Genomic DNA, 25,725 nt, shown 5'->3' with positions numbered 1-25,725 from the left:
AGCCTGCTCAGGTGTTCCTTAAATGTTTTTGAAAAAACAATGACGTCGTCCAGATAGACCAGACATGTCTGCCACTTAAGGCTTGACAGAACGGTATCCATCAGTCTCTGAAATGTTGCGGGGGCTGAGCACAATCCAAATGGCAAGACTTTAAACTCATAAAGCCCGTCAGGCGTTACAAAAGCCGTTTTTTCTCTATCTCGCTCGTCGACCTCAATTTGCCAATTTTGAGGTCCATTGACGAAAAGTAGCGTGCATACCTCAGCCTGTCGAGTGAATCATCAATCCGCGGTAATGGGTATACGTCTTTCTTTGTCACACGGTTCAGCTTGCGGTAGTCGACACAAAATCGCAAGCTTCCGTCTTTCTTTTTAACCAGCACTACCGGCGATGCCCAAGGACTTCTGGACGGCTGTATGACGTCATCATCGAGCATTTTCTTCACTTGTTCTTGGATTGCTTCACGCTCTTTCGGTGCTACGCGGTATGGGTTCTGTCGTATTGGCCTTGCCGTCTCCTCCGTTATTATCCGATGCTTCGTCAGTGGCGTTTGACTGACCCTCGAGGTTGATGAAAAACAGTCTTTGAACTGGTGCAAAGATCTACTAGACGCTGTCTCTGCGCTGGTGACAAATCCGAGTTACGTCAATAGGTGGTGGGGCTGACGTGGCTTGCGGCTCGTCCTGTTGTACTACACAGCACTCGCGGATTTCGGTGATCTCGTCGAAGTAGGCAACTGTAGTGCCTTGTGTAATGTGTCGTCGCTCGTTGGTAAAATTCGTCAACAGAACCTCTGCTTCACCGCACACAACATTGACGATACTTCTGGCAATTGCAACACCACGAGAGAGTAGGAGCGTCAATACTTGTTCAGCGATTCCTTCTCCAGTATTCTGCTCGCTGCACGTTACTGAAACAAGGCGGCACGATAACGGAGGTACGGTCACATCGTCAATGACTCGTAGGGACTGTCGGTGTAGCGCCGCGCTTTGATCCGCTGAAAAGGTCAGTACACCGTCCGGAATATTGATGATGGCACCATATTTACGCAAGAAATCCATCCCCAAGATTGCCTGTTTGCAACACTCAGAAAGGATAACAAAAGTTGCGACGAAGGATGCATCCCCTATCTTCATTCTTGCGGTGTACTTTCCGGTAGGTGTGAGTAGCTGCCCCCCAGCTCCGCTAATCTGCGGTCCTGTCCATTCCATTCTAACCTTCCTGAGCGTGTCTGCCAGACTCTCACTCATTATTGAGAAGTCCGCGCCAGTGTCGACCAATGCCATGACGTCATGTCCGTCAATTGTAATTGCAACTTCGGCAGTAACAACCCTATCTTTCGTCGATTCATTGAAAATGTGTCTCTCTTCGCTCGGCAGTAATGGAGGATTTTCAGCACTTCGATGATTCGCAACTTTCCCCCCTGAGGTCGCTGCTTTTAGTTTCCCCGGCGTGGACTGGGAGATCTCCCTCTTGGCATGTGAGTGGTGCTCCGTCTAGAAGATGGAGAATAACGCCCAGGAGAGGGTGAGCGTGACCGAAACCCAGGAGGAACATCCCGCGGGGTCATGACATTCGTGTCGACGTCAGGTGTTCCGTTGAAATGGCGGCGAGGAACCGTAGAAGGAAACCCTTGGTACCCTGCGGCGCGATGCGGGCAATACCGAACGGTGTGGCCTGCTTCCCCACAGTGAAAGCACAGGGGCCTATGATCAGGGGTACGCCAGATGTCAGTTTTGCGAAGTGGTGGCCGCCTCGGCATCGAAGTTTCTCTGTAGTACCAAGGCGCTGTCGGCGGATGTTGCTGGTAGTACTGATGTGGTGTCGGCACGTTCGCTGGCTGTCGGCGGACTACGTCTGCATAGCTTGTCCTGGGAGTGCTCGTGTTCGGCTCAAGAAGCGAGAGCGCTTGCCTGATCTCCTGGCGTACAACTTCCGTTACTGAAGCGATCGCGCAGTCGTTCGGTTTGGCGACGAGTTTCTTGACCTCTTCTTGTACGATTTCTCGTATTAGTTGGCGCCAAGAACCTTCGTCGGGTGTTGTTGCTGTGCTCGTGGCTGCCGCGCTGATCGGTGCACCGTGGGTTGGGCGGTCATACTGGCGATAACGTAGATGCTGCGCGCGTTCGATAGATGTCGCCTCCTTAGAGAATTCATCCACACTTGTAGGCGGGTTTCGTACGAGACCAGCGAACAGCTGCTCCTTAATGCCCCGCATGAGGTGGCTAACCTTTTTGGCTTCGGGCATATTAGGATCTGCTCGACGAAATGTCCGCGCTATGTCCTCAACAAACATCGTAACGGATTCATTTGGTTTCTGAATCCGTGACTCGAGGAGACGCTGTGCGATCTCTCGTCTTTCAGTGCTCGCGAACGTGTCGAGGAACTTCTGCCGGAACTCGTCCCAAGACGACCACACGCGATTCGTGAACCATGTTCGGGCTCCGTCTTGAAGCGGAAAAAAAGGTAGCCCAATTTCTGTGTGGTGTTCCAACCATTAACATTCGCTGTGTGCTCGAATTCCTCGAGCCAGTCATGTGCATCCTCACATGCGTTTCCGTGGAAGTCAACCGGAAGTCGAGGGTTCAAAACAGTCACCTGTGTCGTGCTTGGGCTGGACATGTTGGGGCCAGTGCTTCCAGGCGCCGTCATGCTTTTTGGCACAGTCACGCTTTCCGGCAATGGACCAAACTCCGGGCTGAGGCCTAACAGGCGCCGGCTGCTGCGGTGAACGGGGGTGTCGATGCGCGGAAGTCTTTCTTGACCAGATGCGGGGCTGTTGTCAGGCGTCCCGAACATGTACCCAGCTCTTCCACCAGTGTCACAATGCAGAAACAGCAGCAGTCGAATCCAGGAAACTCACTTTAATTGTACCAGAACACTGGCAAACTGATCGGAAGAGAACCTCGTCTTCTTCTCTCGCTGCGCGTGTTCTTCGTTGCTCTCTTGGCGCTGCTTATTCAATGTGGCAATATCACTCATAAACGACACAATGGTCCATTGTCTCCAACCGATTCGCCATTGTCAAAACCAAAAAAAGTTATTACTGATACCAACAATGAGCAGGAGGTTTTGCGTTCTGCAGTAGAGTCAACTATACTAAGTCCATCATAGCGCCTGTAAAAGTTCTTCAGTGGAATTGTCGCTCCGTATCTTCAGCTTACAAAGATCTTATTTATCTCATACAGCAAACAAATCCTTATATAATTTTACTTCAAGAGTCTTGGCTTTCAGTAAACCAAACATTTACTCTGAAATATTTTCGAACTTTTAGACTGGATCGGCCAGGTAGAGGAAGTGGATTATTGGTTCTAATATCTTCAAAAATGTGTCATCATGTTACTGTAACTTTTGAACAAATTTGTCCGGATTGTGAGTTGTTAGGAATAGATTGTTTGTTACCTGACTCCAACAGGATTACAGTGATTAATGCGTACTTTCCGAATGGAGTAAGATGCACAGATCACCTAGATTGTGTTATCAAGAATTTTTCGTCAAATTCAATTTTATTGGTTGGGGATTTTAACTCGCATCACACTTCTTGGGGGCTTAAAACAGATGGCTGTGGCAAAACATTGTGAAATTGGTTGCAGGATAATAATTTTCACTGTCATAACTCTGGACAAGTTACCTTTCTACGCGGGATAAGCTCATCAACATTACACCTAACATTTTCGTGTGGCCAGTTTATGATTTCATCGTGGGAAGCGTTTGATAATAGGACGAGTAGTTATCATGTACCAATTACCTATGAAATAATGCTACCACAACTTACCTCTGCTATCCGGCAACAACGGTTCACCAACTATAAAATTTATAAAACTGTTTTAAGCTCCGCGCTCTTGTCATTGAGAGGACGCGTCGGACAGCAACGAGCTGCTTCAGTCGTAGCGTGTCTAAGTGACTCTATCCAGCCGGCAGAGTTTTCTGTTAAGTACGGTAGCCCACCGTCAAATTCAGCTTGGTGGAATGAAGATTGTATGCTTGCGTATAGGCGACGTAAGGCTGCTTGGAAAAGTTTATGCCACAAACATACTCCGAAAAATTGGGTTGACTATAAACTCCACGCAGCGCTGTTTAAACGTACAGTTGCAATAGCTAAAGATAAACACAATTCTGACTTACATTCGCGTTTATCAAAACCTCATAAAAGATCTGCCCTGTACAGGTTTCTACGGAACAAAAAGTCGACGCAGGTACCAGCATATTCGCATTCAGTAGTGCTGTCTCCTAAAGAGACAACAGATTTGTTAGAGGGCACCGCGAAAGGAGTTCAACCGCGTTTCGGTTCGTCATGATTGAGACCTGTGACTTTAAAAAGCGCAACCTCGGACTTTCGGGAAGTCACTATGGCTGAACTGGCAGATGTCATACTAACTGTAAAGCAAGCGGCTCCCGGTTCAGATCAGATTACAAACTCTATGATTAAATTGATATTTCATACCCATCCCGAGGAGCTTTTGAATATTGTTAGCTGCTGCTTACAGCACACATGGATTCAAAGCGCATGGAAAATTGCTAAAGTTGTGTTGCTGCGAAAAAATCCAAGCCTCGCATATGTCCTGGATAACATTCGGCCGATTTCGCTTACTTCAAACCTAGTTAAAATAATTGAAAAAATTCTTCATAGAAGGCTCAGTGAATTCATCGCTCATCAGGACATCCTTTTTCCAAGGCAAGTACGATTTTGACAGGAGTGCTCTATATGGTCGGCTCATGTTGATTTCGAAAGTAGAATTCGCCTTGCAAAAGTATCTGGTGAGCTTTCTGCATTAGTCACGTTAGATATCGCAAAAGCCTACGATGGTGTGGAATACAGTACATTAATTTCATGATTAGTGGACTGCGAGGTTCTCAAGTACATTATACCTTGGGTTCAGGAATTTCTCTTTGAGAGACAATTCTTTTGTCGCCACGAGGGAATTACTTCTGCCTCATATAAGCAAACAAGAGGTGTTCCGCAAGGATCAGTCCTGTCACCTCTTTTATTTAATATATTATTATCATCTATTCCCGTTCATAAAAATGTTCCTCTTTACGTCTACGCCGATGATATTGTTTTTTTCTCGTCATCCCGAGATATCAATAGTTTATATCAAATCTTGCAGGCATATTTGAGTGAGCATGAGGTATGGCTTGGTGGGCTGTCTTTTTCACTTAATGTTAGTAAATGTGCTCTGCTTGTATTCCCTCAATCCGTTCCCGTATTTCTTTCACTGCATTATCGAAATGATCCGATTCCACAAGTAACAGCGCTAAAATATCTTGGTATTGTTTACGTGGACAATTTAAATTGGCAGCAAAAAATAGAATCAAACACCTGTAAAGCAGAAAGCGCCGTAGGATTGCTCCGCCGGTTTTGCAATAAGAATTCAGGGATGCGCAGGGATACGTTACTTATGATATACAAACTTTAGGTACGCCCAATTCTGGAGTTTGGCTGCGTTCTGTTTTCTGGAAGTGCTGAGTACAAAGTAAGACCCCTTATATTGCTAGAAAGGCAAGCTCTGCGGCTGTGTCTCGGGCTACCTAGGTGTGTCGTGAATAGCGTGCTTTATTTAGAAGCTAGAATCATTCCACTTGATGCTAGATTTCGACAGCTTACTGTGCAAACATTTTTGAAACTTTACGATGCACCCCTCTTCTGTTCTCAGACAGTTTTCATCAAACATCCAGCTTCTTTCTTTCAGCGCCCGTGGTTTCGTTATCAAAGACCCCAAGTCATTTTCGTCGAGTCTCTGTTATCAAATCTTCACGTTTCCCTCTGGCATTTAACTCCCCAAACCCAATGCTCGGTGCCAGTTGACTTAATTTTAGATGATATACTTTCGAAACATGCCAAGTTACTTCCAAAGCATGTTTTGGAGGGCCTCCTTCAAGACCATCTAAGTCATTTTCCTAAATACGTAGTAATTTCGACGGACGCAACGCAAAATCTTCAGAAGGCTGGAGTAGGTATTTTTTCTCATCAGCTTAATTGGTCTTTTGCGCTCCGATTGCCTGACTTCACACCAATTTATCTCGCAGAATTCCTGGCTATTACATTGGCTCTTCGAAAACTAAATTATCAGCAATCAAAAGCTATTATTATTTCGGATGCTTTGTCTGTATGTACACATCTAACGTCCGCAAAGAAGTCTCCTCTTCTCAGGATATTTTGGTCTCTCGTACCGCATAGCCTATCAGAAGTTCGGTTTATTTGGGTCCCCGGGCATGCTGGAATTGAACTAAATGAAATTGCTGATTCGCTCGCTTCGGCATCTTTAAATTTAAATTTCCCGGTGGTGCTAGTAGCTCCACAGTTTCCTTTTATTACTTCCGAACAATTCAAACGCCTGTTAATCTTAAAAATCAACGAAACGTCACTTCTACAATCTGAAGAATTTCGGCACTTGCAATTCACATGGAACACCGCAAAATGCCTTTCCCGTATGTGAGGTGACCCTCACAAGCTTTCGCTGTAGAGTTCCTCTGTTAAATTTTTATCTCAACAAATCAGGATTTTCATTAACTAGCCTATGTGTAGTTTGCAATGAACCGGAAACAATAGATCACTTTCTTCTCACATGCCGCCGCTTCGCCTCACTGCGCCGAATAATTCTTGAAGGACCGATTGGTATGCTCGGATTGCCAGTCAATACATCCTCCCTATTATCGTTTGGAGCCAGTCAGTTGGGTGTGGGCCGCAGTGCTATTCTGTCAGCGCTACATAAATTCATTCAGGCAACCGGAAGGATACGCTGCTAGTGGTACTGCCAGATATATCCAATTCTTTCTCCCCCTTCCTCATTCTTGTAAATTTGTTTTATGTATTCTGATTTATCACATTCTTCTGCAATTTTTTCACGTTTTTTCAAAGGAACATTATTATTCTTTCTATCTAATTCCTCTTTATTTTTTTAGCAAGCGTTGTAAAAATGATCTATCAAGAGGTACTGTGTGGCTAATGCCCCATGTGGGTATGAGCCAAGATCCCCTAGGAGACAAGACAAGACAAGGTGGCACGAAGGCGACAACAAGAAATCAAGAAGAAGAGAAGAAGAAGGCACGTGCGATTACGAGACAACTGTGCGCCAATCAGCTGATGACCAGTGGTGGCCCTTAGAGGTGGCGTGCCACGATTGGGCCACGTGCGACCATTACGTGGCAGTAGGCTGTGTGGCTGGGGACAAGCCGGAGCAGCGGCAGACGGGAGACAGCGGGCTGAAGCGTCCGACGCAGGCGATCCAGGTTCCGGCCAGGGAACGCGGCTGTCCATGCTACTGTCGCCCAACTACCAGCTAGGGCGGCATTGCCGGCACGAGTACTGCATCTCGGGGCGCGGCCTGGCCTGCTGTTCTCTTTCTTGCCGAGGGCATCGCAGATCTCGGCGAGGCGTCTACACGGTCAACCGTTCGACACAGCGATGAACGTGGCCTGGCTAATGGTCACGGTTGCGTCGAGCATCGCGTCTCGGCGCACGCTCTTCGCTGGACGGGCTGGCCACTCCCCGCATGGAGCATCGCGTCTCCGATGCGGGGTGACCGCGCCGTAGCCGCACCCATGCCATCAAGCGCTGGTGTCACCAGAGCTTCGCACAACGGCAAGGGACGAGTGAGACGTTCGGCCGGGCGAGACGCGGGTGTGTGTTCGGAGGACCACGGAGCCGGGCGAGGTTCAGGGTGGCCGAAGATCTAGGTGCCAGGGGAGTTCTGGCCGAATCGAGGATCGCTGAGCGGTGCCGAGCCGTACCGAGCGACGCGCAAGACTCGGATGTGGGCCGCGAGCTCATGAGCTGCAGTGTGCACCCGAGGGTACGTGGCGGTGCCCTGGCCAAGAGGAAGGAACGTGGGAAAAGAGAGCTCGAGGGTTGAGGCCACGAAGGCAGACGAAGCAGTGCGCCGCTCGAGAGGACGAGTTCCTGGCAGCGTTCCTGAGCCGGACGTGGGACCCGTACGTGTCGGCCAGGTCGAGCTCCGGTGTGTCGGTTCGAAGTCGAGTCCGTCGTCCTGTACAAGGTCCAAGGACGGGGCCTGCTGAACAGCTCCTGCCGTGGTGCAGTGGCCGCGAGCAGGTTCGTGGGCGAGGCCTACCGGATGAGGTCCTCGTGAGCCGTGGCCTGATCGTGGATCTCGGGAGTTGCGACCCAGGCTGCTGGGTTGGTCGCGACGTCCGATTCAACGGTGCTGCACACGGTAGCGCATCCGAGTGCGGTCAGCCGTTCCAGCCGTGCCACCTTTGGCCTCGCGCACGTCGACGACCACGTCATGTCGGGACGACGGGGACCCAAACTGCGACGTTCCCATTCATGGACCAGGAAGGGCACAAAACCGAGAAAAAGGTGGGCCTGTACAAGTAGGTGTTTCCGCCGCACCCGACGCTGGCCTTCATCGGGCTGCTGCAGCTGCTTGGGGGCGTGTTCCCCGCGCAGGAGGCGCAGAGCCATTGGTTCGCGCAGCTCATCAACAATAAAGTGTCACTTCCTTCTCTAGTGTGCAATATAAAGCTTCTTTTGTTCGCATCAATTGTTGATGTTAATCCTTTTTCGTCCGCTATCGACATAGTTACGAACGTCCTTAACCATCACACCTGAGTACCTCTGTCGAGTGACGCGCATTCGTATAGCGTTCCTTAATTTCTCGATTCCTGCATAGTCGCTTTCGGGCTTAAACCGAACACTGTGACCGGTTCTAGATGACTGAAAGGTTAATAGTTCGCGCTAGAGCAGAGCAGCCGTGCTCTAGATGAACGTAACGTTCATTTTCGGAATAATTGTCACTTCATTCTATAGGGCATCACGGAGCAGCCAATAGAAGTGTGCAAGCCAATAAACAGATCTGCATATCAGGGTCACTTGGCATTAATGACTCTGAATTACCTCGTGAGAGATATCGTTAGAAATAAATCCGAAAACTTGAAAGCTCGAAATCAGACATCACAAGACGGAGAGGGATGCCCAAGTTGTGCTCTTTTCGTTTTTTATTTGGTTTCATAATTTGCGCCCTTGATTTTAAAGAATAGAAAGTGAGATGAAACTGTTATGAGCTGCTAGATATAGGCACTGCGCGCTATTTCAAAACGAAAACTTTTTATTTTACGCTTACAGATTAGATAGCGCAGCTGAGATTTGATATACGTGGCTTTTATTTTTTTATACAGTACTCTTCATATGACCGCGACTTCTAAGTCCGCGTTCAATAGCCACCCTGTTCCTCCCAACGTTACTAGACTACGTTCAGTTTTCAAACTCTCCGCAGCCGCCATATATCGCGGGTTCCCCGTGTCTTGGCTAGCCGCCAGATGGCGAGTGCACCGCAAGCAGCTCTACGCGAGCGCATCTCTCGTACTGGCGAACACGCTCGGCTCGGTTGCGTGCAATTGCAACAGGTGCTTTCTCTGATGTACCTTTTTAATAATTTCATGGTTTCGTGTTTAGGATATCGACAGCAAAAGTTTACCGATTACGAAAATCACCGCTGCTCTTTCCCGGGATTGCGCTGTTGAGGCGCGTCATGAGCTCCAGCAGCCTTGGACGTCCGCTAAGCTCCGTTAAGAGCTGTTGGAAGCTGTTGCATTCTCGCGCATTTAGTAACGAGCCTTGATGAAGATTCCCATTAGATTTCGTTATCGCCATCATGACGCCAGCCTCGTTCCTAAGCAGATTTCCCTTTTAGTTCCGAATGACTCGCCACCGTATCTAAGCAGTAACTGTTTTAAAAACTCGCTACACATACGTGCGATTCAAGTTAGCTGTTCTGCGTAGAAAAAGCCTGTAATATATTTTTGGCTAAGTACTCTTAATCACAGAAGCAGCCATTAGGTAACAACGAGCATGCCGATTGGTGTACATAATGTAAATTGACATAATTAAATCTAAGGCCCCTTATACGACATATACACTCTCTTAGCACTTTATTTTGAGATGAAAAAAAAAACCAATACTGTTCTCGTCCATCCGAGCACCACATTCGCAAGGATAACGTTGATGTTTACATGAGCTTAGCTCGCTTGTGGGCCGACTTGCACATTCAAGGCACGTTCTCGTAAGAACCGCGCATAAAGATGCATATGTGTCACCGAGTAAAATTTCATGATCCAGGTGGTGAACTCCTCAAAGTTCACCTGACCTCCAACACGCACAAGATCATTTTTGCCGAGTTCTACGATATTCCAAAACAGGTCTTCGAACACCTCCTTGGATTGCGTTTTTTCTTCAATGGCGCTCTCAATTCCTGAAAGTAGACACGTCAGGGCACTTGAAGGTGGCTGCTGAGCGCCGGGTACATATGATCGTATTTTGGTCAGGATTGCCGCCGTTAAAACATTGCAGGTTCTCGCGAGTTTGCGTACACAGTCAGTAGAAGTGTAGAATTTCCCTGCTTTTTTCACGACATACGCCGCAAGATACATAAAAGCGCATCTCTTGCGACAGGGCCGTTGTAGCTTTGCTGGAATTCATCACCAGGTGGGTACTGTCGCAACTGTAACTACAGAAGGATTCCAGCCAGCCTTTCTTCTCGAGCCTGCTTTCGACTTGCCTCATCGACTGCTTGTCGACTTGCCTGCATCAAGGCTTCTCTCAACTAAGACGAGTAAGCAGGCAGGTTGGGGAAATTCTTCGGAACAGCACCATCCATGAGGATTCATTTGCCACATGGCGTTTCGACAACAGTTCCACTGACGACATGCACGTAGTTCTTGCAGATATTTTGCTCGTAAAAATGGACGTCGACAACCTTGAACTACTTCGAAAGTTCTTTATCAGCGCGCGGAACGGTCCTGTTCTATGCGGAGTGAAGTGTCTCGTCGCTGGGAGCGGTGAAGAAAGGCCGGCCTGACCTATCGATGTCCGTCGCATAGCCGCTCGTGCACCCAGGGACACAGCACGCTGGCATCGTTCACTTTTTTACCACTGTCATCAGTACACGGCTGGGCCAAACAAAGGTCCCAAAACCGAGCAAAATACGCACGAACATACAACACCCGACCACGCGCGCAGCCGCGGGGAGACTACATTGCCGCTTCTCCGCGCCACACTGGCCAAGCAAGATGGAACAGCAGCGCCACTGAATGGGACGATCGGTGGCCAGTCCATGCAGTCACGCGAGTTTCGAAAACTGAACATAGTCTAGTAACATTGGTTCCTCCTACGCGCACATAGAAATCAACCAGGATCTACGCCTTCTATCGACACCAGCACCGTGGCGTTGAAAGTGCGGGCGACGTATAAAAAAGTATTAAAAAACCATGGTACTTGCAACGCCAGATGCCATAAGCTAATATGAAGCGCTGGTGCTCGCGAGGATGGTACCTCTCACTGACCTCCATTAAAAAGGCTGGACGACGCTTCCCCGCTCTCCAACGTGGGTGCTTGTGATGCCGCCAGAAGGTCCCTTCGCTGTCCCGGAAGCTAGCGTCTTCTGGGCGTTTTAGGCGGGTAATTCAAATCTTATCTGGTGGTTGTTGTGATCGCATGTTTTGTGTTTTTTATAATACAACATTCCGACGATCATCCAACGCAACAAGAAAAAGCACATACGCTGTAGGGGCACCGTTCGAATACGACGGAGCACTGTAACTAAGACTAGTGCATACAACAAACCCTAAGAGCAGGCTTCACTTAGAACGCTGATCAACGCTAGACGAAAAAGCACAGACGCTGTAGCAACGCCATTCTATTACGACGTAACGTGCAACCTTACAATTCCTCGTCAGTCAGGCAACAGAAAAAAATTGTCACACATATTTTTTTTACCAGAAAAGCAATGAATTTAATGGTTGCCAGGAGGGCAGCGCTTCTGCCAAGATAAAGAGCACTGCAACCACAATTGACGTTTTACCAACATAATTGTGATTTTAAGAAGTCATCATTATCATCAGCATCATAATCATCATCAGCCTGACTACGTCCACTGCAGAACAAGGGCCTCTCCCATGTTCCGCCAGTTAACCTGGTCCAGTGCTTGCTGCTGCCAATTTATACCCACAAACTTCTTAATCTCATCTGCCCACCTAACCTTCTCTCTCCCCCTAACTCGCTTGCCTTCTCTGGTAATGCAGTCAGTTACCCTTAATGACTAGCGGTTATCCTGTCTAGGCGCTACATGCCTGGCCTATGTCCATTTTCTCTTCTTGATTTCAACAATGATATCCTTAACCTCCGTTTGGTCCCTAATCCACTCTGCTCTCTTCTTGTCTCTTAAGGTTACACCTACCATTTTTCTTTCCATTGCTCGCTGCGTCGTCCTCAATTTAAGCTGAACCCTCTTTGTAAGTCTCCAGGTTTCTGCTCCTTAGCTAAGTACCGGCAAGATACAGCTGTTTTATATCTTCCTCTTAAGGGATAAGAAAGAGAGCAGCGCTTTGAGATAGGTAATAGTGCACTTAAAATTGTAAAAGACTATGTCTACTTAGGGCACGTAATAACCGCGGAGCCGAACCACAAAATTGAAGTAACTAGAAGAATAAGAATGGGGTGGAGTACCTTTGGCAAGCACTCTCAAATTATGACAGGTAGATTGCCACTATCCCTTAAGAGGAAGATTTTAAAAAGTAGGTTCGTGTTAACACCTCGCATGGTTCTATGGTAGAATAGTTGACTCTGGGGTTCAATTCTTGCTGGGACTTCGACATTTATTCTTTGCATCGTCTTGTAAGCACTACCGATGTTAGCTTTATTTGAACACAAACGCGTCAAAATTTCCCATGCTCTCGCCATTTTGGAGAGGATATCAAGTGTCAATCACCTGTGGCACATACCCAATCTCGGGTATGTGCGGCTGTCTGGCGGAAAGTGTTGCGCTACGTAAGCGACGGATTATTCATGTCTCGGCCAGCGTGCCGTATTAGTCAAACCATCTTCCCCCTCATACTAATTTGGTTCACTCCAAGTTAAGGGGACCATGTGAAGGTGTGCTATAGCATTGGCTCTATAAATGAATCAAGAGAAGTATTAGTAGAGTTCAAAGACCGTATTAATTTCCGGATCCTGAATACCTTTTTGACCGACGAAGGAAATGACTTCCCTGTCTTGATTATCATGTCTGTATGCATCATTTACTTTTGTCGTCTACTCCCGTCACGTGATACCAAATTTGGTATATGTGGAGCCATCGAAATGGACACGAACACGATATAGGAGTACAATATATATATATGCCTCCTATCGATTCGAGACGGAGGGATGCCGGACGCGCTGAAACGCACATTCGTCAAACCAACGCAGCGCGCGCCTGCGAGTATATGGCAGGACCGGCGCCTGGCGTGGCAACGCCAGCGTGCCACGACGAAACGAACGCCGGCGCGCATGCGTACCTGGTCACGTCGAAGTGAATTGGCGCCTCGACTGTGGCATGTAGTCATGTTCTCACATAAAACGCCTCTTATGATTATCATATTTGCGCTTGTCACATACCTTTGTCCTTCATTGACGTCACGTATTACCAAATTTGGCATATGTAGAGCTAGCGAAACGGCCGCGAGCTTATCATGAGCGCAGCATGTAGTCACGTTGTTACATGACACGAATTTCATGTTTATCATGTTTGCACTATAGTGCAAACATGATAAATTGTGGCAAACAACTAGATAAATATGATAAATTATGATAAATTGTGGTAAACAAGATAAATTATGATAAATATGATAAACATTATAAATTATGGCAAACAAACCATTCATTTTTCCGGAATTTATTTTCGGAATAGTTTACCTTGCGACATTAAAGTATGCCGTTCCCTGAAGGTAATTAAATCGAAGTTAAAAAATCATATTATGTCAACTAACTAGCCTGTTTTGCTGTTTTCTAATTGATTCCTGTTCACTGTGAGTTGCATTCTGTAATCACCTATCATTGAAGTTAGCGCGTTATTCTTGCTTTTAAATGGTTTCGGTGAGATTACAAGGGTATATTCTTACTTTATTTGTTTCAATTGCATTTTACTGTAGCTCTGTCTCCCTGCTATGTACATCTAAATCATTCTCAATTCTACATTGTACAAGAGGTCCCCTTGCAGTCTCTTACTATGGGACCTCTTTCTGCATATCATGCACAAGTATTCTTCTTTATAAACACAATACAATAAGCACAATAAAACCTTCTGTTCTGTCAGATAACTTCGTCATCCTTTCACGTTCCGTAATACCAAATTTGGTGTATGGACGCTAGCGTAATGGCCGAGAGCGCATCATGAGCATGGCATGTCGTCATGTTGTTACATCTCACGCATGCCATAATGTTTATGCTAGGGTCATTCGCTTGTGCTCGCCATGAAATCATGTCATACCATACCAATTCTGCATCATGTCATGTGAATGAAACCACCACAGAGCAGCAAGACCATGAAATTCAAATCATGAGGTTCATGACATACATATCATGATTTTCGTGTTATGACTACTCAGATATGCTCGTCATATAGTCGTGTTATGCCATACCAAGCTTGGTATCGATACCATAATCCAAACGGCCAGGAGAGCTAAAAGTCGTAGGCAGCTTGATAGATAGATAGATAGTTAGATAGTTAAATGGTCAGATAGTTAAATAGTAAGATAGTTAAATAGTTAAATAGTTAGATAATTAGATAGTTAGATAATTAAATAGATAAATAGTTAAATAGTTAAAAAGTTGGATAGTTAGATAGTTAGATAGTAAGATAGTTAGATAGATAGTTAGATAGTTAGATAGATAGTTAGATAGCTAGATAGATACTTAGATAGTTAGATAGATAGATAGATAGATAGATAGATAGATAGATAGATAGATCGATAGATAGATAGATAGATACGCTTTAAGTCAGTTTCAGTTTCGGTTTATTTAGCAACCTTTTTCAGCAATTATGTTAAAGTACATTGATTCAATGTTTTCATACAATCGCAATGGTCAACACAAAACAAAATGTAAATCAGATTTAAAAGTGAGAAAGATGTAGGGACAGGAATTAAAAGCTAATAAAAAGCAGCTTGACGGGATTCCTTACCCTGAGCACATCGGCCGCAGAGTCGTGGTGATATGAAAAAAAAAGAAGTAAAATACAAGCAAGTAAAACAGAAAAAGTACAAGAACACAAAACACAAGCAAGTAAAATATGAAAAAAATTAGCAGCAAACTTCAACTGCAGATATAATGTAAAATCGCAAACACTGTGAAAGAATGCGGCATAATATGGGAGAACAAAGTGAGAAGGAATACAAAAGAACATAATTTATATATATAAAAAACACTACCTTAAAACAGTATGCATAACGAAAACACAAATACCTAAACAGTTCCTGTTTGTACATGCGCATATGAAAAGGCAAAAATGCACTTGTATTCGAACGAATTATCAAATTGAATATGATACTATAAAGTAATACAGTGTGAAAATGAACTTGAGTATAATTTATCACATTCCCAGACTCTCTGGGGTTGTTAATTAAATATTCTTTCCACTGCTTGTTTGTCAGCGTATCAGGTTTAATGCCTTTGTTGTTTAGGTGATTCAAAAAGTTTGGCATGACATGCTTAAGAGTTTTAAAACCGTAATTCGTTCGCGAAAACGGTATTTGCCATGGGTCTCTATTCCTTATGTTGTAAGGTGTTGCGGGTGACTCTTTGAGCTGACACAGTGTCAGAAAATTGGTTTTACTTTTCAAACCATGTTAGTATTTAGCAAAGAGATTGAAATTGTACAGTTGTTCTACTTGGAGCACGTTATATGTTATAGAGTGAGAGAAAGATAAAGATGCAAGGAAAGGCAGGGAGGTTTACCAGACGCACATCCGGTTTGCTACCCTGCACTCGGGAAGGGATAAAGGGGAGAAAAGAGGTTGCAGAAAGATGAGAAGGTACACACAATCAAGAGCACACTCGGGGAGCACACACAGTCTACAGGCGGTCGCTCAGGTTTGTTGACTTAAGGTAAAGTAGCAGTGCTTTAGTTGCTTTCTGCGCAACTGAGGCAGATGCCCAAGGTCCTAGTATCTTCTGCACACAAAATGGTCCGGGGTCAAGTCGATTCAAAACCATCCGGAGCTGGCATCGCTGTGTGTCGTAGCAAGCGCAGCTGCACAGGACGTGTTCGATGGTCTCTTCAGCTCCGCAGTAGTCGCACGTAGGAGTGTCTGCCATACTAATGCGAAAGGAGTACACCTTTGTAAATGCAACACCCAACCAAAGGCGGCATAACAGTGTCGCATCGGAGCGGGAAAGTTGTGATGGTAGCTTTAGCTTGAGCGAAGGATCCAGTTCATAAAATTGACACCTTTGGAAGCAGGTAGATGACCAGAACGTGCGTGTGAGATCTCGAGCCAGCAGGTAAAGTTGTCTTGCTGCATCATTCCTTGATAGAGGAATCGGGACTACACGGGTTTCTTCATGGGCTGAGCGGGCTGCATCATCGGCTAATTGATTTCCGGTAATACCAATATGTCCAGGCAGCCATTGATATATAATATCATGCCCTCGTGCTAGAGCTTCATGATGGCAACGTCTTATTTCTTGTACCAGTTGGTCATGACTCCTCCAACGCATGGCAGACTGCAAACTCTGAAGCGCTGCCTTCGAATCACAGAATATGACCCATTTTCCTGGACGTTCTTGAACGAGATATTGTAAAGCAGCCCTTATAGCAGCAAGCTCTGATGCCGTAGATGTAGTCATATGCGACAACTTAAACTTGATTGTCATTTCTGCAGCCGGAATTACAGCAGCACCTGATGAGCTGCTGGATGAGACGAACCCATCAGTGTATATCTGCGTTCGGTCTAAGTACAACTCATGTAATAATAGCAGTGTTGCTTGCTTCAATGCTACTCTGGAGTGACTGCTTTTTTTTTGATTCCCGGAATTTCTAGACGTACTTGCGGCTGGTCGAGGCACCACAAAGGACATGCCGTTCTCGCAGCTGGCGTATATCCTGATGGAATGCTGTTTAGGTGCTTGGCTATGACGTCTGAAAACGTAGCAGGTGGTCTTCCGGAAGGTAGAAGGGCCAAGTGGTGGTCGGAGACACGGCTAGCATGTCTAATGTGCGCTCTGAGGCAATCCACAACTATATATGTCCTGACCGGATGGTCTTTGGCAAGCATGATTGTGGCATAGGTAGAAGCGCATCGGGGCAGTCCTTGGCAGATACGCAGTGCCTGACCCTGCAAACTCTCCAATGAATGAGTATTCGATTTGCAAGTGTTAGTCAGTACCGGCAAGCTGTAGCGCAATAGACCCAGAAATAGGGCCCTGTACAGCTGTAGCGTGGAGGCCACAGAAGTTCCCCATGCTTTACCACACAAGAATTTCATGATATGCACAATAGATAGCAGTCTCTTCTTCAAGTACGCACAATGTGGGCTCCACGAAAGACTTCTGTCGATTATTATGCCCAAGAAACAATGCGTCCGTGCATATTTGACACTCTGCCCATTGATGTAAACAGGGTATGGCGTCATTGGTTTGCGTGTAAACGCCATCAACGCGCACTTCACCGTTGATATATTTAGGCCTTGTTTCTGAAGGTAGGCTGTTGTGAGGGTTGCTGCCCGCTGTATTCGTGCACGCACCTGAGGGCGAGTAACTGCAGCACTCCAGAGGCAAATATCATCGGCGTATATGGATAGGCACACCGACTTTGGCAGAACCTTCACCAGACCGATGAGGGCCACATTGAACAATGTGGGGCTTAAAACACCTCCCTGAGGTACTCCGCAGTAGTTGTAATGTTAGACAGTTGTACCCTCATATGTTTGTACAAAGAAACCCCTGCCAGTTATATAATCTTTTATCCATTGAAACATTCGTCCACCAATGCACATTGCTGCGAGAGAAGTGAGGATGGCATCATGAGCTACATTATCATATGCACCCTTCACGTCAAGAAAGAGTGCCACTGATATGCGCTTGCGACTTTTTTCTTGTTGAACAAATGTCGATAAGTCAAGGACACAGTCAATGGAGGAGTGGCCCCGACGAAAGCCTGCCATGCAAGAAGGGTATTTGGTGTATCGTTCCAAGTACCACTCGAGACGAAATAGAACCATTCTTTCCATCACTTTTCCGAGGCAGCTTGCGAGGGCGATAGGGCGATACGCTGTCAAGTCCAATGGTGATTTTCCCGATTTCAAAAGTGGTATTAATCGACTTATTTTCCATTCTCGGGGATCACTGCCGCTGAGGCAGGAGTTGTTGAAGCATGTTAAAAGTTCTTTTCTGGCTTTTTGTCCAAGGTGTCCCAACGCACTATAAGTAATACCGTCAGGACCTGGCGATGACATGCGCTTGGAAGCGACTAACCAACCTTCCAGTTCTTCCATGGTGAACGGAATGTCCATTTCTGGTAATCGCGTCTCAGAAACGATCACGGCGTCGATGCTCTCGTTCATAATATTCCCGGCAACTCTCGTGCTAAATTCTTCAGCCACCTCAAGTTCTGTTTTTTCATGATGGAGTGCCAAAGCTTTAAAAGGGTGCCGTTGTTGTGGAGAGGAGCGAAGACCACGAACTGTTCTCCAGATATATGACAGCAGTTTATGAGGGTCTAGAGATTCGCAGAATGCTTTCCAGCGTTCGCTCTCCAGTTTGTAATTACGTCGTTATATCTTTTTCTGGAGCCGTCTTGCTTCCCTCAGATCGTAAATTGATCTTGTGCGTCTGTATCGTCGTTCAGCACGCCTTCGTATAGCTCGTAGTTTTTTCAGTTCGATGTCAAACTGTGTTACTTTAGACGAAAATGGTAATTTACTTTTGGACGCTTGCATAGCTTCCACTATGGTATTTTCCAGGCTGCAGGCGAGGCCTTCTTGGCAAGCGTTCTCAACACGCGATGCAAACATCGACCAGTCAGTGCCAATTGCAACACCGGAAGAGAAATTTTTTATGATACCATCGATCGTCACGTAGGTGGGTATGTGATCACTCCCATGAGTCTCAATATCGCAAAACCACTTAACTTTGTGAGAGAAGCACCGTGACACCAATGTCAGGTCAAGGCAACTGCCATACGTGAGACCCCGCAGATATGTGGGGGTACCATCGTTCATGATGAAAAGGTCGTGATTGGAAGCAAATGTAACAATGTTTCAACCCCTGGCATTCATCCTAGTGCTCCCCCAAAGCATGTGATTGGCGTTGAAGTCACCGGTGATGATCCAAGGCCCATCGGTTCTCATTAGGATGTCTTTTAATCTGTCGCAGTCAAATCACGATGACGGAGATATATATCCACCAATAAGCGTGAACGAAACTGCATTCTTCTTCACACGAAGACACACGTACTGATTGTCGTCATTTGAACTTATTGGGGGCGAAAGATAAGTCAAGTCTGTGCGAATGTAAACAATTACTTTGCTTCGTTCTTCGCAAGCGGCTGAACAAAAAGCTTCATAACCGGACAATCTATAAGGCGTTGATACGTTTGGTTCACATTTGACAAATATAGGGAATTGATTGGCCCGAACAAATTGGCGAAAGTCCGAGATACGGTACTTCATGCCTCTGGCATTCCACTAAAAAATCGACGCACTTTTAACTTCAGTGCGGAAGATGAGATTTTGTTGAGCCATTGTGCTTATACGAAGTTAGCAAGAACTGGATTCAGTGCATACAGTATTTGCAGTGCACTCTTAGCAGACGGAGATATATGCTGCTCATTAGCGTGCGAATCGTGGCAATTAATGATTGCACGATTGCAGCCACTTGCCTGTCTTGGTTGGAAAGATCTCGAACCGGGACGATTGCAGTCACTTGCCTGTCTTGGTTGGAAAGATCTCGAACCGGGAGCGCGGACTGGCCGTCATGAAGCTCCTTCGGTTCGCTTGATGCTGCTTCCCTTTGAAGTGCAGGCCACTCTGTCGCAGTTAGGGTATGCTCACTGGCTTTGTCTTTTACAGCCTTTCCCACGGCATGTGGTGTGGGAGGCAAAGGAGGTAGTACTGATGAGGAATCACGCAAACGTGTCGAGGAGGTAGCGGGCGTCCTCGAAGACCAACGTCGACGTGAACGACGCCTTCTGACTTTAGCTGCGGCTTCTCGATGAGATGAGTGATCGCGCACCATCTCCTTCAAGATGGCAATTTCCTTCTGAATCCGCGGGCAGTCCTTCGATGTGGCTTCATGAAATCCATTGCAATTAGAGCATTTCTTGACAGTTGCGACGCACTTATCCGCTTCATGGTGCTCGGCGCAGCGGTGGCATACCACCGAATTCTCGCAGACGCTGCTCACATGTCCAAGTTTCATGCATTTACGGCACTGGAGAGGCTTTGGAATGAAAGGCCGCGCAGCATGTCTGAAGTACCCCACCTTCACATGAGAGGGGAGTGATGTGCTCTTAAACGCAATCTTCACACAGCGAGACTTGCCTAGCCGGGTGACATCAACAATTGGAGTATCAGTTGTTGACTTGACAAGAAGTTGTAAGTCCTTATTGGAAATAGCGACATCAATGCCGTAGATCACGCCGGTTACTACATCACATCCCAAGGGAACATGAGAGCGCACCTGGTTGCCGTCCAAGTCAGTTACACTGCGCAGAACGCCCAACGCACTTGCGTGCAAAACGTCCACAGCCAGTATATTCTTTCTGGCGTTCACTCTTATGTCCGTGATCTCATTTGGTACGAGCGTTTCCAGAGACCTCGACATAGAATGTCTGTTAAGGCATTTCATGCTGACGGCAGGAAGTGCAGGCAGAAACAGGATGGTATAAGTGTTCGATTTTGGCACTTCACTTACAGTTTGAGTAGTTGAGGATGAGGATGTCCTCATGTTCCTTCTCTTCGCCTTGCGGCTCAGCACAGGTTGGAAACCGTCATCTGAGAAGTCCTCACTGCTGAGATAGTAAGCATGAGTATCTTCACTGTCGCTGTCGCTCGCTTGTCCCATCCGCTTCCTGGAGGTGGCCGCCACTGACGCCGCTGGTGCCGGCAGGCGCCCGGGGTGGTCTACATCCATCTCCTCCAAGGGAGCAGCGAAAACTGATCAACAGACTTGAATTACAACTGAAATACGCCGGAGTTAGCAGAAGTAGCTCCTATTCAAAACATCGTTATTTGTAATAACTAATGTTAATGTATGAGCGTCGTATGGAACACCTGCAATATGTCGTATTGCCTTCTTCTGTAGCCTGATCAATTTTGATTTGTTCTTTTGCGTGTGTTTCCCCAGACGAGCGTACAGTAATTGATGGGCGAGCATAATAAAGCATTATAAATGAGGAGTTTAACTTTTGGAGAAACTATATCTCGGAATTTCGAAAGAACTCCACATGCCTTGGCAAGCTTTTTAGCAACATTATACACATGGGAATCCCAGTTTAAGTCTTCACTCAAAGTGACCCCCAATTTTTTAACTTCTTGTACAATCCCAATCTCTTTGTCACCGAGGTGTAAGTCTGAGCTAGAATATATTTTTTATTAGTTGGTTTGAATAGAACAGCCTTTGTTTTAGCAGCATTGATAGCAAGAGAATTCAGTTCACTCCATTTTTGTAGCTTTTCTAGCGCGTCGTGAGCTAGTGTGTTTGCGCCTTCATATGCGTGCTATCGTAAGGATCGCAAAACAAGGGGCGGTGGCACTGCAGTTCTTGTCAAAAGTGGTGTGCCGTCATATCAATTGCCCGAGATTGATGTCGACCACGAAAGTGTGCTTTGCAGATGTGAATTTTTAGGAAACCAAATTATCGTCGTAGGTCTGTACAGACCACCCAATGCTGAGCCAGATTTCTTGTTAAAACTTTACGACAAGCTAAATCAGTATCGAAACCAAATTCTTTTAGTTGCTGGGGATTTCAATCTGCCTTGTATTGATTGGGAAACGCTAAAGTGCGGCCCAACAGACATACCGAATTCCGAAATTTTTCTGGACATGCTCTTGGCGTTTAATCTGACCCAAACCGTTTTATTTCCCACTCGGGTGACAAGCTGTACGTCTTCGATTCTAGATCTCGTCTTGTGCTCCTCAACTATAACTGACATTACCACCGATATTTGTGAGGGAATTTCAGATCATAAATTGGTATACTTTACGTCATTGCTCCCACGTCAATCCAACCCACCCCAATACAAACCTATTACTATAAAGCAGTACACATCTGCAGATGATGTAAATATAACTAATTATCTCGAGGAAGCCATTGTTTTGTTTGATGATAGTGATGACATCAATACATTATGGACAAAGTTCAAAGCGCACTGTCATTTCTGTATCCACCATTTTATTCCAGATAAAGTGAAAAAAGTTGGCAGGACGAATCCGTGGATAAATAGAGAAATAATTCATGTGAAACGCAAATTAAAACGCTTGCGGAAATGTTCAAATGCTGCTCAAGCAGACATTTTTGATTTACAGGCTACATAAAAGTCCAAATTAGCTGCTTCTAGGGATCACTACTTTAATGTGACACTCAATCGTTTTGTATCCGAAAGTCCCTCTAAATTTTGGCAATTTTTATCAAATAAGGGTGGCACGAGGCTTGATCAAATCGCCAAGGGTGATCGGGTACTTACTGATCCAAGAGAAGTGGCGGAGGTGTTTAACGAGTATTTCCAAAGTGTGTTTTCAACGTCAGATCCTTTAAACGGGGCTGTTTGTGAAAATGGTGATTGTGGTGTCATTCAGATTTCTTTGGAAGGTGTCACAGAATTGCTTTTGCGATTGGATCCGAAAAAATCGACAGGCCCTGACGATATCCCTTCCGCATTTCTCAGACGCTATGCTACACTGTTAGCCAGGTTCCTTGTAGTTGCAGAAATCCGTTTCGTCTGGTGCGATACCTGATGATTGGCGTATTGCACGTGTGACTCCTGTGTATAAGAAGGGTAACCGTCTCAATTTTTGTAACTATCGGTCCATCTCTCTCACCTGTCATTGTTGTAAACTGCTGGAACATATTATCGCAAAATACCTCAATAACTTTCTTCAATCCCAAAATATTCTCACTGAGCACCAACACGGTTTTCGGCGAGGTCTTTCTACTACTACGCAGTTATTAACTACAATTAATGAATTTGCGAAGGCCCTAGATGCTGGTAGCCAGGTTGACGTGATCTTTTTTGACCTCTCGAAGGCGTTCGACAAAGTTCCCCATAAAAAATTAATAAATAAACTGAAGTCAATTGGCGTTCCTTCAGATATAACAAATTGGGTCACATCTTACCTACTAAACCGTAAACAATACGTAGAGATTGAGGGTTCGCGCTCGCGTTTTTTAGACGTTTTTTCCGGAGTACCGCAGGGGTCCGTACTCGGTCCTGTTTTATTTAACATTTATATTAATGATTTGGTTCAAGCAATAGATACCAGCGTATCAGTTAAACTGTTCGCAGACGACTGCATTCTTTTCAAAGTCATAAACTCAACGGCAGATCAACAAGTTTTAAACAGAAACATCGGTAACTTGGAAACTTGGTGTTCCGAGTGGAACATGGTAATTAATCTAGAAAAAACTGCTCACTTGTGTATCACCAACAAAATCAACAAGTTTCACTTTAAATATGTTATAAAAGGGTCACAGATTACACAAGTCGAAGAATATAAATATTTGGGTGTTACAATAACCTCAAGCCTCAACTGGACAACCCATATAGTAAATACATGCTCTTCCGCACGTAAAAAACTAGGGTTTCTAAAGCATCGATTAGCTAATGCCCCCAGTTCCTTAAAGCTTAAAGCTTACAAAACAATGGTAAGGCCTTCCTTGGAGTACGCCTCCGTAGTATGGGACCCTCACACAAAAAGCAATATACAAAAGATAGAAAAAATTCAGCGCCTAGCAGCCCGTTTTATTTACAGTAGGTATAGACGCCGCGATTGCCCCTCTGCGATGTTGCAGTTGGCAAATCTTGAACCTCTTGAGGACAGACGACGAGCTGCTCGACTTAACTTACTCCGTCTAATATATTTTTCTAAACTCGAAATAAAGCCAGACAACTACATGGTAAGGGATTCTTCCAGGCCTTCCCGTCACAAACACAGCTGTAGCATCAAGCCAATTTTCGCAAGAACTAATTTATACAAACACTCTTTTTTCCCGAAATCAATCTCTGAGTGGAACTTGTTGCCCCGAAACTCTACTCTTCTTTCCTTTTCACCATAAAATGCGCCTTGTGTTTCCTGGCTTTTACAATACTTGTTTGATTTAACAACTTGTTGTGTGCCTAAGAGTGTGGTGCTTTGCTTATGGATTGTGTTGCAGTGGGTGTACTCAGCCCTCTGGAAACGAGTATAATTTGATGGTGATTTCTATGTTTTTCTTACATTTCGTGTATACCAGTATCAATTTTGTTGTAACTTTGTTGTACCTTTATTTTACCTTCGAACTTGCTGTACCTTTCCTGCTTGGACCTTAAATGGTTCGCAGTATATGATAAATAAATAAAATAATTAAAATAGTATACAAAGATTAGATTCATCGTCGGATTGGAGGAACAAGCTTGTGTCATCGGCGTAAACTAAAAATTCGACGTTCTCGCCAATTCTTACTATGTTGTTTACGTAGATGTTAAATAACACGGGGCCTAACACACTTCCCTGCGGAACACCGGTGTTTATGTCTAATAGCGAGGAACTTTTATCTTTATTGCTTACACATTGCTTTCTATTCCCTAGATAAGACTAGACGAGATTTAGGGCTACACCCCGGAAACCATAATGTTCTGGTTTAGTAAACAGAGTTTGATGGTTCATTGATAGATTTGTGGGATTTAACGTCCCAAAACCACAATATGATTATGAGAGACGCCGTAGTGGAGGGCTCCGGAGATTTTGACCACCTGGGGTTCTTTAACGTGCACCCAAATCTGAGTACACGGGCCTACAACATTTCCGCCTCCATAGGAAATGCAGCCGCCACAGCCTAGATTAGTACCCGCGACCTGCGGGTCAGCAGCCGAGTACCTTAGCCACTAGACCACCATGGTGGGGCAGAATTTGATGGTGTATTCTGTCAAACGCCTTAGAAAAATCAATATAAACACCCAGTGTTAGCTTCTTTTCCTCAAATCCCTTTAAGATGATTTATTTTTGTGCTAGCAAAGCGTGCTCACTTGATAATTCTAGACGAAAACCGAATTGTTCTGACGCAATGAAAGAATGCTTATCGCAGAAAGATGTAATTCGCTTACAGATAACCTTTTCAAGCCCTTTAGAAATAACAAGCAATATTGCGATTGGACGGTAATTTAAGAAGTCATTTTTATTTCCCGATTTTACAACACGCTAACTTTAGCGTGCTGCATTTTCTAGGGGAAAACTCCTGTGGCTAGGCACAACTTGAACAGAGAGGTAAGTGGAGGCACTAGAAGGTCAAGTACGTGTTTATTTGGGACAATTTGAATGCCATCAAAATAGCGCGCATTACTATTCTTGAGGCCTATAAAAGTGGAATGTACTTCCTGTTCCGTTACTGGTTCTAAGAACGCAGATTTTATATTTGATGTGCTCATAAATTGCAAAATAGAGCGTTTGTGCACACATGACGTGCTATTTGAGACGAGAGTCGTGAAATATTTGTTCAGATTATTTGCCAGTTTTTCATCGCTAAGTATTTCATTATGCACTACAAGCTCCAGTTACTTAGTTTGGCGAGGGCAGAGTGAATCAGACGATTTATTTCCTGCCATAAAACATCACTACGAGAACTTGCCCTCTCAAATATGTTTGGAAAATAAGCATTCTTTTTGTTACGTAAAGTTTAGTTTAACATGTTTCTAAATTTCTTGAATTCCGCCAGATGACTGCTATCTCTACTTTTGATAAATATACAAGGCACTGAAG

The 25,725-nt window shown here is 45.3% G+C and overlaps 1 protein-coding gene across 4 annotated transcripts in view; it reads right to left on the bottom strand.

Moving 5' to 3' along the window:
• The window catches only part of LOC119169192 (FMRFamide receptor-like), a 1,338,388-nt gene that overhangs the window by 738,895 nt on the left and 573,768 nt on the right, over window positions 1–25,725 (bottom strand). The gene's annotated exons all lie outside the window — the stretch shown is intronic.

This window comes from Rhipicephalus microplus, chromosome 2, assembly GCF_043290135.1.
Source record: "Rhipicephalus microplus isolate Deutch F79 chromosome 2, USDA_Rmic, whole genome shotgun sequence".
Classification (NCBI taxonomy): Eukaryota; Metazoa; Arthropoda; class Arachnida; order Ixodida; family Ixodidae; genus Rhipicephalus; species Rhipicephalus microplus.
Note: the sequence above shows the minus strand (reverse complement) of the source record. Positions and strands in the feature narration are given on the sequence as shown.